This window comes from Equus caballus, chromosome 5 (genome assembly GCF_041296265.1).
Source record: "Equus caballus isolate H_3958 breed thoroughbred chromosome 5, TB-T2T, whole genome shotgun sequence".
In the NCBI taxonomy this organism is placed as follows: Eukaryota; Metazoa; Chordata; class Mammalia; order Perissodactyla; family Equidae; genus Equus; species Equus caballus.
Genome location: NC_091688.1, coordinates 33,665,882 through 33,677,185, shown reverse-complemented (window position 1 = coordinate 33,677,185; position 11,304 = coordinate 33,665,882). Strand labels below are relative to the sequence as shown.

General features: G+C 44.5%; 1 protein-coding gene across 5 annotated transcripts in view; it reads left to right on the top strand.

Moving 5' to 3' along the window:
• Window positions 1-1,596: 1,596 nt before the first annotated feature.
• The window catches only part of LOC102149904 (neuroblastoma breakpoint family member 6), a 40,652-nt gene continuing 30,944 nt past the window's right edge, over window positions 1,597-11,304 (top strand). For 2 of the 5 annotated variants that reach the window (XM_070267959.1, XM_070267958.1), the window contains exons 1-7: window positions 3,742-3,890; window positions 4,789-4,979; window positions 5,068-5,126; window positions 5,879-6,056; window positions 6,731-6,850; window positions 7,985-8,155; window positions 8,237-8,381. The gene's annotated coding sequence lies outside the window, so the exon portion shown is untranslated. Of the gene's footprint in view, window positions 1,817-3,312; window positions 3,891-4,788; window positions 4,980-5,022; window positions 5,127-5,878; window positions 6,057-6,730; window positions 6,868-7,984; window positions 8,156-8,236; window positions 8,382-11,304 lie in introns of those variants that run through there. The other 3 variants (XM_070267963.1, XM_070267957.1, XM_070267960.1) reach the window with 3 other exon arrangements.

The following is an 11,304-nucleotide window of genomic DNA, read 5'->3' as shown; positions in this document are numbered from 1 at the left end:
ATCTCGGACTGCAAAATGGAGTGCAACCCCAATTTTGCTTTATGCAGCCTTCTGCATATTGTTGCATAATTAAAGAAAAAATATCATTCTGTCAATGTACATCATGCCAGGAAGCACAAACTATGCTAAGTGAGCAGTTGGGTTATCTTCATCTGCACAACACTGTGAGGTGTGGGGCACCATTACAGCCACGTGACCCACGAGGAAATCATAGGATGTAGCCCCTTGTCCCAACCAGACCAGTGGTGGCACCAGGACTGGAGGAGGCCACGTCTGACAGAGACAATGCTGGCAACCACAGCCCTGACCTATCGTCCCTGGACCAACAGTGGTATCTCTGAGGAGCTTGGAACCCAGTCCATTTTAGAGCCATGGAATGAAGTGCCAAGCTTTTTGGGGTAGAGGTAGGAATAGAGAATTTTCCTAACTCGAGGAGGCTTTCAAAGCAGGAAGTGTGTGTGATAACCATGGCAGAGAAGGGAACTTCCCAGTTACCCCCAGGGATTCTGTGGGCCCGTTGGGCAGAGCTCCTCAAGGGCAGGATTGCCAGAACATTCCAAATATCTCAGAGCCCTTAGACAAGCAATGCCCAAATGCAGAGGTGAGGGGATGGTGGCCTCCAACAGAAGTCAACAACCTGGGAAAGAACATACAGCCAGAGAAGAGGCAGAACCTACAGAAGATGGCCTGAGGTTCCCAGCAGCCACTTTCTCAGGTGTCCCCAAAAGCTCACCCTCCGTGGAAGCACATGGGAGAAACACACACACACTCCCTCACGGGGCGACAACAAAGGGAAAAACAACAGCTGACGCCAGCAGTAGCAAAGCAGCAGACAGTGGAGACAATGGACCTGGCCAAGGCTGTTCCTCCTTTAAAGTCTGTGGTAGGCTTCGCGCGACATACAGGAGAGAACCTCACTGTCCACAGCAGGGAGTCAGCGGAAGAGCTAGAGTGGTAAATTTGAAAGGAAGGAAGAACAGATGGGGAAGAACCAAAAAGTAGAAAACGGAGTTAGAAGCTCGGGATCAAGGCAGCTCTCCTGGACTCCCAAATAGAATAAAACCCATACACCATAACTCCCCACCACATATTACAAAGTCAATTTGGTAGAGTCAGGAAAATGGCAGAGAGAAGAAAATATGAGGGATAATCGAACCAGCTTACCCTGAGGAAGCACAGCCATTTGGGGGATATCTGGGGAATTTGAAAACTTGCTTTCTGCCGCCCTGGCATACCCTTACATTCCTTACGCCGTCCACTCACCTTCTCTAGAACCACCCCCACCGCCCTGCCCCCTGTAGCCCCCCAGAGCTCCTCTACACAGAACTTGCACTCAAACTCATGCAACAGTCCTTGACTCGGTCCCAGTGGCTCAGGAAGTCTCCTAGAGCAGGAGTAACGGACGTCTAAACAGCTGCCCCCGGAGCCGCGTCATCCACATGAGACACGCCCCACGCAGGACAGCGCCGGCGTTACTTTCCTTCCGGCCCATGCCCCGCCCCCTGCGCACAACTTCCCCGCCCACTCTACCCTCCCAGCCAATGGCGGTCAGCAGACATAACAGGAAGTGACGTCCTCACCCTCCAAGTTTAGGCTGCCTGTGGAAGGTAAGGCCTCGTGTCCGTTGTTTTCTCTTCATCCAGAGACAAACTTTGAAAACGAGCTCGAGCTCTTGAAAATGAAAAGCACAATAGTAGCGTAAGAACAACAACAACAAAGATTTGCAGGATCATGCCGAGGACGTATGCTAGAGATCAGAGCAAAAATTTTAAGGGACTAAAAAGGGGAAGAAAGCTACTCGCAAAAGGCGGGTCTGGTAAGTCCAGGTTTGAGGAACAGGATTTCCAGGAACAAAGAGCTGTTACCACAGTCACAAGCTCACCACGGAGAAGGAATTGGGAGCAGCATCCCACAGTTTAGTGGGAAGAGGCAGGGAGGGAAGGGCCACACATCTTTGTGGCAGGAGACCCCACAGAGCATGCCAAGTCCTCCATGCCTTTGGCCTCGGCTGCTGGGCACCAAAACCAGGTAAAGGCCTTTGCTACAGGATCCAGAGAAAAACACTCTAAAACACTATTTAAATTGGGTGGGATAATGACATCTTTATTTTGACTAATCTCCTCAAGAAATTAACACAATTTAATTAATTGCTTTATTGTGGTAACATTAGTTTATAACATCATGTAAATTCCAGGTGTACATCATTATATTTTGACTTCTGTATAGACTACATCGTGTTCACCACCGAAAGCCTGGTCGCGGTCCGTTACCATACACACTTGCCCCTTTACCCTTTTCGCCCTCTCTCCATCCTCTTCTCCTCTGGTAACCAAGAGTCTGTTCTCTGTATCCATGAGTTTGTTAGTTTATCTCCCACATATGAGTGAAATCACTTCCTTTTGAATGTGGGTACATGAGAGTACTGTAACTTTGTCACCAACAAAAAATTCCAATTCTTATGATATCACGTTATGGTAGCTACAGATATGTCCACAGGATTCTTGGGCTCTTTCTCTGGAGCTGGCCAAGTGTGCCAAGGCAGAAGAGCCCTGGCTGAGGAAGCTTGGGGCTAGAGAGACATTGTCTAGAGGATCAGTGCCTGCCTTCAGCTGGGTAATCCATGAGCTCCTTCATCTGTTAACTGAAGGGTTGGTGGTTCAAGCCCAGTTGGTCATACTGGGTTTTGACCGATTCCAGGTTCTTTTAAGATATGTTTGGGCTGCACATTGTCTCTTAACTAGCTTGTCTCTTAACCTTATCCTCAGTCTCCGTACTTTAAATCAGACGTGGAAAAATCCTGCTTGAACTTGCAAGGTTCATGTTAGTTACTGAAGAGTTTTGGTAGAAAGAATTTTGTTTTAGGGGTAACAGCAAGTTTTGGAGTTCCAGAGCCTACGTTTCTTACAGACTGTGTGAATAATCTTTCTTCCCGAGGCTGGGTTTTTACAGCTGCTCGTTTCTGGAAACCTGATGTCAATACCCTTAAGTTAAATCATCGGGAACACATGTCTTATTGAACAAGTTGCATTTTTTATTGCTTGCAGCCAGAAAAAACACACCCCGTGGTCTAACCTATGAAAGGACTTGGGCTTCGGTTGGGTGATTTGGGGAGGATGGGAGGAAGCAGAGTGTGCCCCCTAGTGAATAGTGTGGTCCGCACGGGCAGTTCTATGATTGGAGTAAAGAGGTAACAGTCATTTCCTATGGAAAGAGGAGGGTATTTGGGATTTTGTAGATTGCACAGTGACCTTGCCTTTGTCTGTGCCTGGACAGAATTATGAGGTAGCATTGTTTTGTCTCATTTTTATCTAGATTTCGGAGTAATCTTGTGTGAGGCTGATGTTCTACGTCTGAGGTGATTTCCGACAGGAGAACTAAACAGTCAGGCTGTGTGTCAGAGCAGTGCAGCTGAGCAGCAGAAGCTGGTATTTTCTCTCTCACTGGAAATCCCTAAAATAGAGAAGAAGGCAGAACACTCCAGTCTCACAAGCTGTAGGGGCAAACCTGGCTGGGTAACAGTGTGACTTTAACGAAGTTTCTTGACTTGTCTGTGGCTCGATTTCTCCTTTTAACATGTGTCAGATAGGAGTTCTTCCTGCATGGTTTGTCCCAGGTTTACATGAGACGTGCAGGTGAAGCGTGGAGCCCAGAGCCTGGCACATAGTGAGTACTCAGCACATAGTAGCGCTTGCCTTCCATCCCTATCAGCATTTCTTTGATCTGCCTTGTTCTTTTGAACAGCTGCGGGCCCTTTCAGGGTGCGGATGGAGCGTGACGAGTCAAGGTTCTCCAACTGAGGAACATGAAATTGGTTCCAGTGTTTATTTTTACAAACAGTGCTGCAGTGGACGTGTGTAGATCTGTATTTATACATCTCCATCACCGCCTGTGTAAGTGTTTCTCTAGTATATACTCCTGGAAAGAGAATTGCTCAGTTTAGAAATATGTTTGTACATACCTAATTTTTGTTTATTCCTGCCCTATGGCCTTGCAGCGAAGCTTTACCAATTCGTATTCTGAATCATTTAGGAGAATATTCTTGTCTCCACCCCCTTGCCAACACTGGATAGCATTTATTTTTGCCAACACCTATCACTTATTTTTGCCAACAATTAACCCCTTATTTAGAGATTTAACCAGTAAGTACTCTCATTGGCATAACTTATCTGACATCCTGGAAAAGCTGAAATCAATATGATTTTTCTCTATGCTCTTCTGTTTTCTGACTGCTGTGTTCTCTCAGATGATCTGGGCCAAGAGCAGTGCAAACATATCCCTCTTACTTGTTGGATGCTACTGCCTGTGGGTTCACATGCTGTTCTGGATTTTGAGGGTGAGGGGCTGGTTCACAGGAGAGGTTTGAGGTTGGGCTTACCTAACTTCCCTTGACAGACAGGCCAGGCTCGAGCAATTGGGAACTCAGTCATTCTGAAAAGTGAGGTTTCCACGATGGGGCTTGAGAAAAATACAAATTGGTAAACAGAGACGTTTGAATTTTCGTTAGAATGAGACTTTAAAAAATAGATCTTTTCTGTATTCCCAGTCCAAATAAGTGGGGAGGTTGCATTCAAAGGACTTTGTCTGGGGAACTTGCTCTAGCGGCGGCTCTCTTGCTCTCCTTGAATTGGTTCGCCCATGCTGGTAACTGGCACTTGCTATAACACCTTGTCTGGTGAGTTCAGGAGAACAAGGAGCTAAACATAATCTGCGGTAGGAAACAGAGACTCCTGATGGATTCGTAGACAATGTTACGTGGAGTTAAGTGTTGTACCCTCTTTATTCTTTTAGAGGTCTGCTTGGTAACGTGAAAGAGACGTTCGTCCAGTGCCTGAAATCCCCTTCAGAGTGTGTTCCCATTACAAGGGCTTGGCAATAGTCACCTGGAGTGAGCACACCATTTCTACTGTGGTCTTTGATTTTTTTGCTTTATAGGGATTAGCATACATGTTTCTGAAAATTGAAAAGTCAGGAGAGTAGAGGTAAGTATCTGAATTAGTTCCTTATTGATGCATATTAACAGATTACAAAAACAGTGGTGTGAAACATCACACATTTGTTGTCTCACAGTTCTGTGGATCAGAATTCTAGAATGATGTGGCTGCGCTCTCTGCTGACAGAATTGGTCGGTATGTCCTCCCCACCTGAGTAGGTCTGATATTGACCATGTTGTGGTTCTATGTCACCTGAGAGGCTGCCCTCATGATCCCCTGTTTATCCCTGTCCCTCTTTATTAATATGATTTCTAGCAGTCACGGCATCTTTCAGCTCACCTAGGTGGCTTAGGAGAAAGCCTAGCTCTGTGGAGCCCCAGAATTGACCTCTGCCATATGTTTCTCCAAGAGGAGGCTAAAATAACAGAGGTCTTCATCAAGAAATGACCCCTATGAGGGCTGACATCCCCCAGTGATCAGAGCAGAGGAGAAAATCAAAGGACAAGGGAGACGCTAAAAGTCCAGACTGGGAAGCAGAGTCCTCTTTGCGTCCCACATCACTTAGGAACTCTTCCTGGACACGGGGACGTTTCCCATTGAAAGGTGACCTTGGACAAGGGACTTGCTGTGCTCAAAGCTGAGTCATTCTTCTTACCAATGGGAGTCTCAGAGTCTCCATCCTAGGCTTTTTAAAATTTTTAAATGATGAGGCTTTTTCCTTGTATGAGAATCTCCTTGGAATTTTTGTCTGAAATGTAGTTTCTTGGGCCTTGTCCCCATAAGTTTTGAACAAGCACCGCGTTGACTCTGACGTAGGGGTTCTTTAGCTCTGCAGCTGGTGCCCAGGGGTTAGAGCCCTGTCTGCTGCTTGATATCACGTTCAATCATCCAAAACTGTAGTGGTCAATGCAGCTTCTGTACTTTATACATTCTTCTCTCTTGTACAGGGGATAGACGTGCTCAAAGCAGGCAATGAAATCATCCACTGAAGCATGTGTGGTCCACGGTGGAGCTGGTGTTTGAATCTTCCGCTGCCTTTCCTCAGGCTGTGCCTTTATTGCTTCTGCTCACACCTGGAATAGGATTTGAGTGGAAATGTGATTGGAGTAGAAGGCATCAGGGAGGGTTAGTTATTCTTGGAAACTGTTATTTACCCATTTGATAAATATTTACTGAATGACTTCTCTGTCAGGCCCTTGTGGAGGCACTGGGGAGATGGGGCGAACGGGTGGACAGAGTGCCCCCTCTCTGGAAGATGAGCTTCTGGCACGAGAGCCAGACATTTTACAGATAATCATATAAATAGATTTTAATTTTGGCTGTGATAAATTTTATTTAATATTTCTGTGTTCCTTGGTCCCATGGTGTCAGCCAGGTGTGAAAACTGACTGAATATTAATAATAGGACTAAAGAACTGTGGTAAAAGATTTGTCCCTGGAAAGGTTCTTCAGCCGTTTTTGTTTGAACAGTGGAAATCCTCATGTTTGATCCATTGGCTCCTGAAATTCAGCCGTGGGTTCCTGGAGGGTGTGGCAGGCACTCTGGACGGGAAGCTTGTGACCAAGGCTTATGTGGGGGCTCTGCTGTTGTCAAGCGTTGAGGGAGTGTGGGAAAATCTCCTATTCCCTCCGGGCCTCACTTTCCCCGTCGGTAAGATAAGGTTGTTAGTCAAATTCTCCAATGTCCCTTCCTGTTCAGTGTTCTCTGAGTGTGTGGGAGACTGAGATGCATGTGGAATGTGCCCTGGGAACTGCGGGTGAGACCTGGCCTTGGTCCCCTCTCTGTGTGTCTCCTGTAGGAGCCTGAGCTGAGACCACATCTTGAAAACACAGAATTGAGGGAGCAGGTGGAAGAAAGAAAGTCAGCAGGCTTGGAGGATGATGATAACCCAAAGAAGATTAAGGTGCTGGTGGAGGAGGTGCGTTGGCAAAGGAGGTGAGAATAAGGACAAGTTGAGTTCAGAGAAATCAAGGGACACTGAGGAATGAGTACAGCATCCTCCACTCCTCAAGGAGCAACCTAAGCTGAGCAGTGAGGACTGGGAGAGTAACTTACTCCACAGGGAACCTGTGCAACAGCCAGGGAGACCCAAGGATGGATCAGGTTTGGTTTCTCCTGCTGGGGAGCACCAATTCCAAGAGGAGGAGGGTGGCACCCCCAAGGCTCTTCGCCAGACCCCCCAGCCTTGACCTCAGTGCTGCCCTCACAGTGGACGCCCTCCAAGTAAATGTGGGCTTAGAGGGATAAGTGGTGTTTGGAGAAGGGTTGGAGATGTCCATTCTTACCTTAAGCAGTTGTGCCCTCGAGTCAGGAGGGGCCAGGGTAATGGGACCCTTGCATCTGAAGCAGTGATAGTAATATTCTTTTGCATTTATAGTTGAATAAAGCTTTAGCCACAATATCTCTTAAATATTTGTTGAGTGCCTCATTTTCCTTATGCTGTGATAAGGACTGGGAGTTCGCCTATTGGTAATATTTCCCTAAGGAAATCAAAGCAGTGAGAGGAAGAACACAAACAGATGGTTTCAACAAAATGATAGGTCTCCTCAACTGGGGAGTTGCGGCAGCCCAGATGATGGGAGGGTAGGCCAAGGCCATCTCTTCCTAATGACAGAGTGAACGATTGTCAGGAATCCCTCAGGACAATCCGTTCTTCATCAGAGCTCACCACAGGTGAGTGTCCTCAGACATGGAGAGTGTAGGGCAGACCCCATCCTAAGCAAGGTGATTTGCTCCATCTTGGGAGAAAGCAGAGCATCCCTGACAGGACATTGGGGACAGGAGTGTTGTTGAGATGACTGACGACTTCCAGCCGCTTTTGTTCAATCCGTTGCACAAATGTTGCTGAGAGCCTCCTCGAGTGCTTGACTCGGTGCTAGGGGTCATGAACGCAGAGATGAATCAAAATTATCCCAACTTCCCGGAGCTCTCAGTCTAGTACCAGGAAGTCATGAGAAGTGTAGTGGTGGTGGATTCCTTGGAGGAAGTGGCCAGTGCTACCCAGAGATGACCTCAGTGGTTTTCCTGGACCCCCTTCTGCTTTTTCCGACAGCTGGATGACCTGTCCTGACCCACGACCCTGAACCTCAGCCAGATTGCAGCCTCTCAGAACCAGTGCTTGGACTCCATGTTGGCTCCAAGCCCTCAACACTGCCAAAGTCTCCAGAGGTAACAGCTGATGTCACAGCTACTGACTGTGTCCTGGCCAGCTGCAGAAATAGAGGCAAGTTAATCCGTCCTTTTCTTATTATTTCTTATTTTTCATTTTTTCTTGACGTAACTTTGGTTTTGTCACATTTTATAGATTTCAGGTATACATCATTATAACTTGACTTCTGTATATACTACATCGTGTTCACCACCAAAAGGTTTCCATTCGCTACCATACAAATGGATGGATTTTAAAGTCATTATGCTACATGAAGGAATGCAGACATGAAAGAATACAGGTATGGTTCCATTTACATAAAGTTGTTAAAGTGCCAAGCCATCTGTAAGGACAGTGGTTGCCTGGAGCTGAGGGTTGAGGGGGTGATGGACTGCAAAGGGACAAAGGAATGCTGTGAGATAATGGAAATGCCCTGCACCTCGATTGGGGCAGTAGTTTCATTAGTGTTTATGGCTGCTGAAATGCACCGAATTGTATACTTTAAAGTGGTGCGGTCTGTTGTACCTAAGTTGTACCTCAATGGCATTCATATAGCAATGTACTGTATTTCTCCACATTAGCACTGAGTATTTAGAAAATGAAATTCAGTAAAACACAATAGAGATTAACATTCACAAATTCACAGTCATTAAATGCCTAAGAACACATATAGTGAAGATCCCTGAAAACTGTTTTTGAGAGAAATTAAAGAACACTAGATAAAGAGAAAAATATATATCAATTTCATAGATTGGAAGATTCCATATTGTAGGAATGTCAAATCAAGATTGTTCCAGTTAATATTGTAGCAGGCATTGGGAGGGGATTTACCAGCTATTTCTAAAATGTATATGGAAATCAAAGTACCTGTAATAGCCAAGACAGCCTTGAAGAAGAATTAACTGGAGACACACTTACTAGATTTCAAAAGAATTAGAGGACACACTCTAATAGATTTCAAAACTCACTTTAAAGCTACAGTAATTAACACACTATAGTATCGGTGGAAGTAGACGCCACATAAATGTATCATGTGAAAGAGCAGAGTGTAAGAAATTGACTCCCACACATACAATTATTTGATTTTTTAAAATAAAGTCACCAAGACACTTGACTGGGATAATGAAAGATGTTTTTGGTAAAAAGCTCTAGAATGAATGAGTATTTATTTAGAAATAAATTAATATTCACAACTACCATCTACCACACACTGAGTTAATTGGAGATGTGAAAGTTAAAATTATAAAGGTTTTGGAGGAAAAATGGACATATTCTCATGAACAAGGAATAAGCAAAGAAATCTTAGACATAACACCAAGACACTCACCGTGGATGAAAATTTGAGGTCAAACGAAACTGGTTTCTAACGCTCACTCCTCTCCTCCCTAGACTGTGACCTTGGAGTATTTTTTAACCTTTTTGAGTTTTTTTCCTCAAAAGGAAAAGGATAAAACCTGGCTAATAAGATAGTGCATAGGATTAAATACGGTCACTTGAACAATAATAGACGCTAAGAACAAATTTGTCTCTGAGTCCTCCTTTACCCACTTTAAATGTGTAGACAGAAAGCAATTGGCAGAGAACAGACGAGATGTTCTAAAATAAGTATTTTCCCACCATTTCTAGAAAGAAGTCATGTATAGAGTACAAAGAATTAGAGGGGGGCAAGAGTCTTTTCAACAGCCATCCCCAAACCCGGAAGCAAGGCTAGTTTCTCTCTAAGACCAGAGATGGAAGTCTAGACCCTATCCAACCCCCACAGTCTTCTCTGTCTGGAGCGGAATGAGGAAGTCCACTAGGTTCAGAATAACCTGGACCCTTGAGTGTTCCTCAGAAAGACACTCCATCAGTTCTTCAACTCCAAAGATATTGAACAAATTTTGAAACCAGGAGAGGTCAAGGAGAAACTGAAGCACGTGACCAGGACTCTCACCTGAGTCAAAGCCAGGATAGTCATAAATACGATTTCCCAGATCTCTGCAACGGCACAGGGATGTTCCTTTGAAGTGACTGGCAGACCTGTGAATATCGGTCAGGAGGGATCCATATCAATTTATAGGACTCAAAATTCAAAAATATCCCTGTACCCTAACCCAGGAAAGTTCTTATTCAAAGCAATGTGGCGAAGAAAGCATAGGTGTAAATCTTTGTAATCTTTGATTAGATAATGATATCTTAGACGTGACAGCTAAAGCAAGAACAGTCAATGAATAAATAGATAAATTGGACTTCATCAAAATTGAAATCTTTTGTGCTTCAAAGGATGCTAATAAGGAAGTGAAAAGACAACGCACAGAATCAGAAAAAAACCATTGCAAAACAGATATCTGACATGTGTCTAGTATTGACTCTTACAAGTCAATAATAAAAAGACAATCCAATTTATCAATGAGAAAAGGATTTGGACATTTCTCCATAGACGATGTACAAATGGCCAAGAAGCTCATGAAAAGATGTTTAACATCATTGATCATTAAGAAAACAGAACTGAAATCCACAATGAGATACCACTTCACACCCACTAGTTTGGCTGTAATTAAAAGATGGGCAACCACAAGTGTGGAGGAGGATGTGGAGAAATTGAAATCCTCATGCATTGCTAGTGGAAATGTAAACAGGCGCAAACGCTTTGGAAAACGGCATGTCAGTTCCTCAAAGTTACATACAGCGTTGACATAGATGTAGCAATTCTACTCCTGGGTACATAGCAAGAGAATTGAAAACCCATGGTCACAAACAAACTTGTACATGAATATTCACAGCAGCATTACTCATAGTAGTAAAAGTGGAAACAACCCAAATGCCCTCAGCTGAAGAATGCACAAAATGGAGTATAGTCATAAAATGAAGTCTTATTCAAGGATAGAAAGAATAAAGTACAGATAGCTGCCAAAATGTGGATGAACCTTGGCAACATTATGGCAAGTGAAGAAGCCAGACACCAAAGGCAACGTGTTTTATGATTCCATTGAGAATAGATGTCCAGAGTAGGCAAATCCATACGGGGAGAAAGTAGATTAGCAATTGCCAAGGGCTGGAAGAAGGTGAGGAATAGGGAGTGACTGCCAATAGGGACGGGGTTTCTTTTGTGAGGTAAAGAAAATACTCCAGAATGAGATGGTGGTGATGGTGTCACAACCTTGTAAATAGACCAAAAGTCACTGAATTGTACACAAAACGGAGAATTTTATAGCCTGAAAATTACATCATCATCGTAAAGCAAT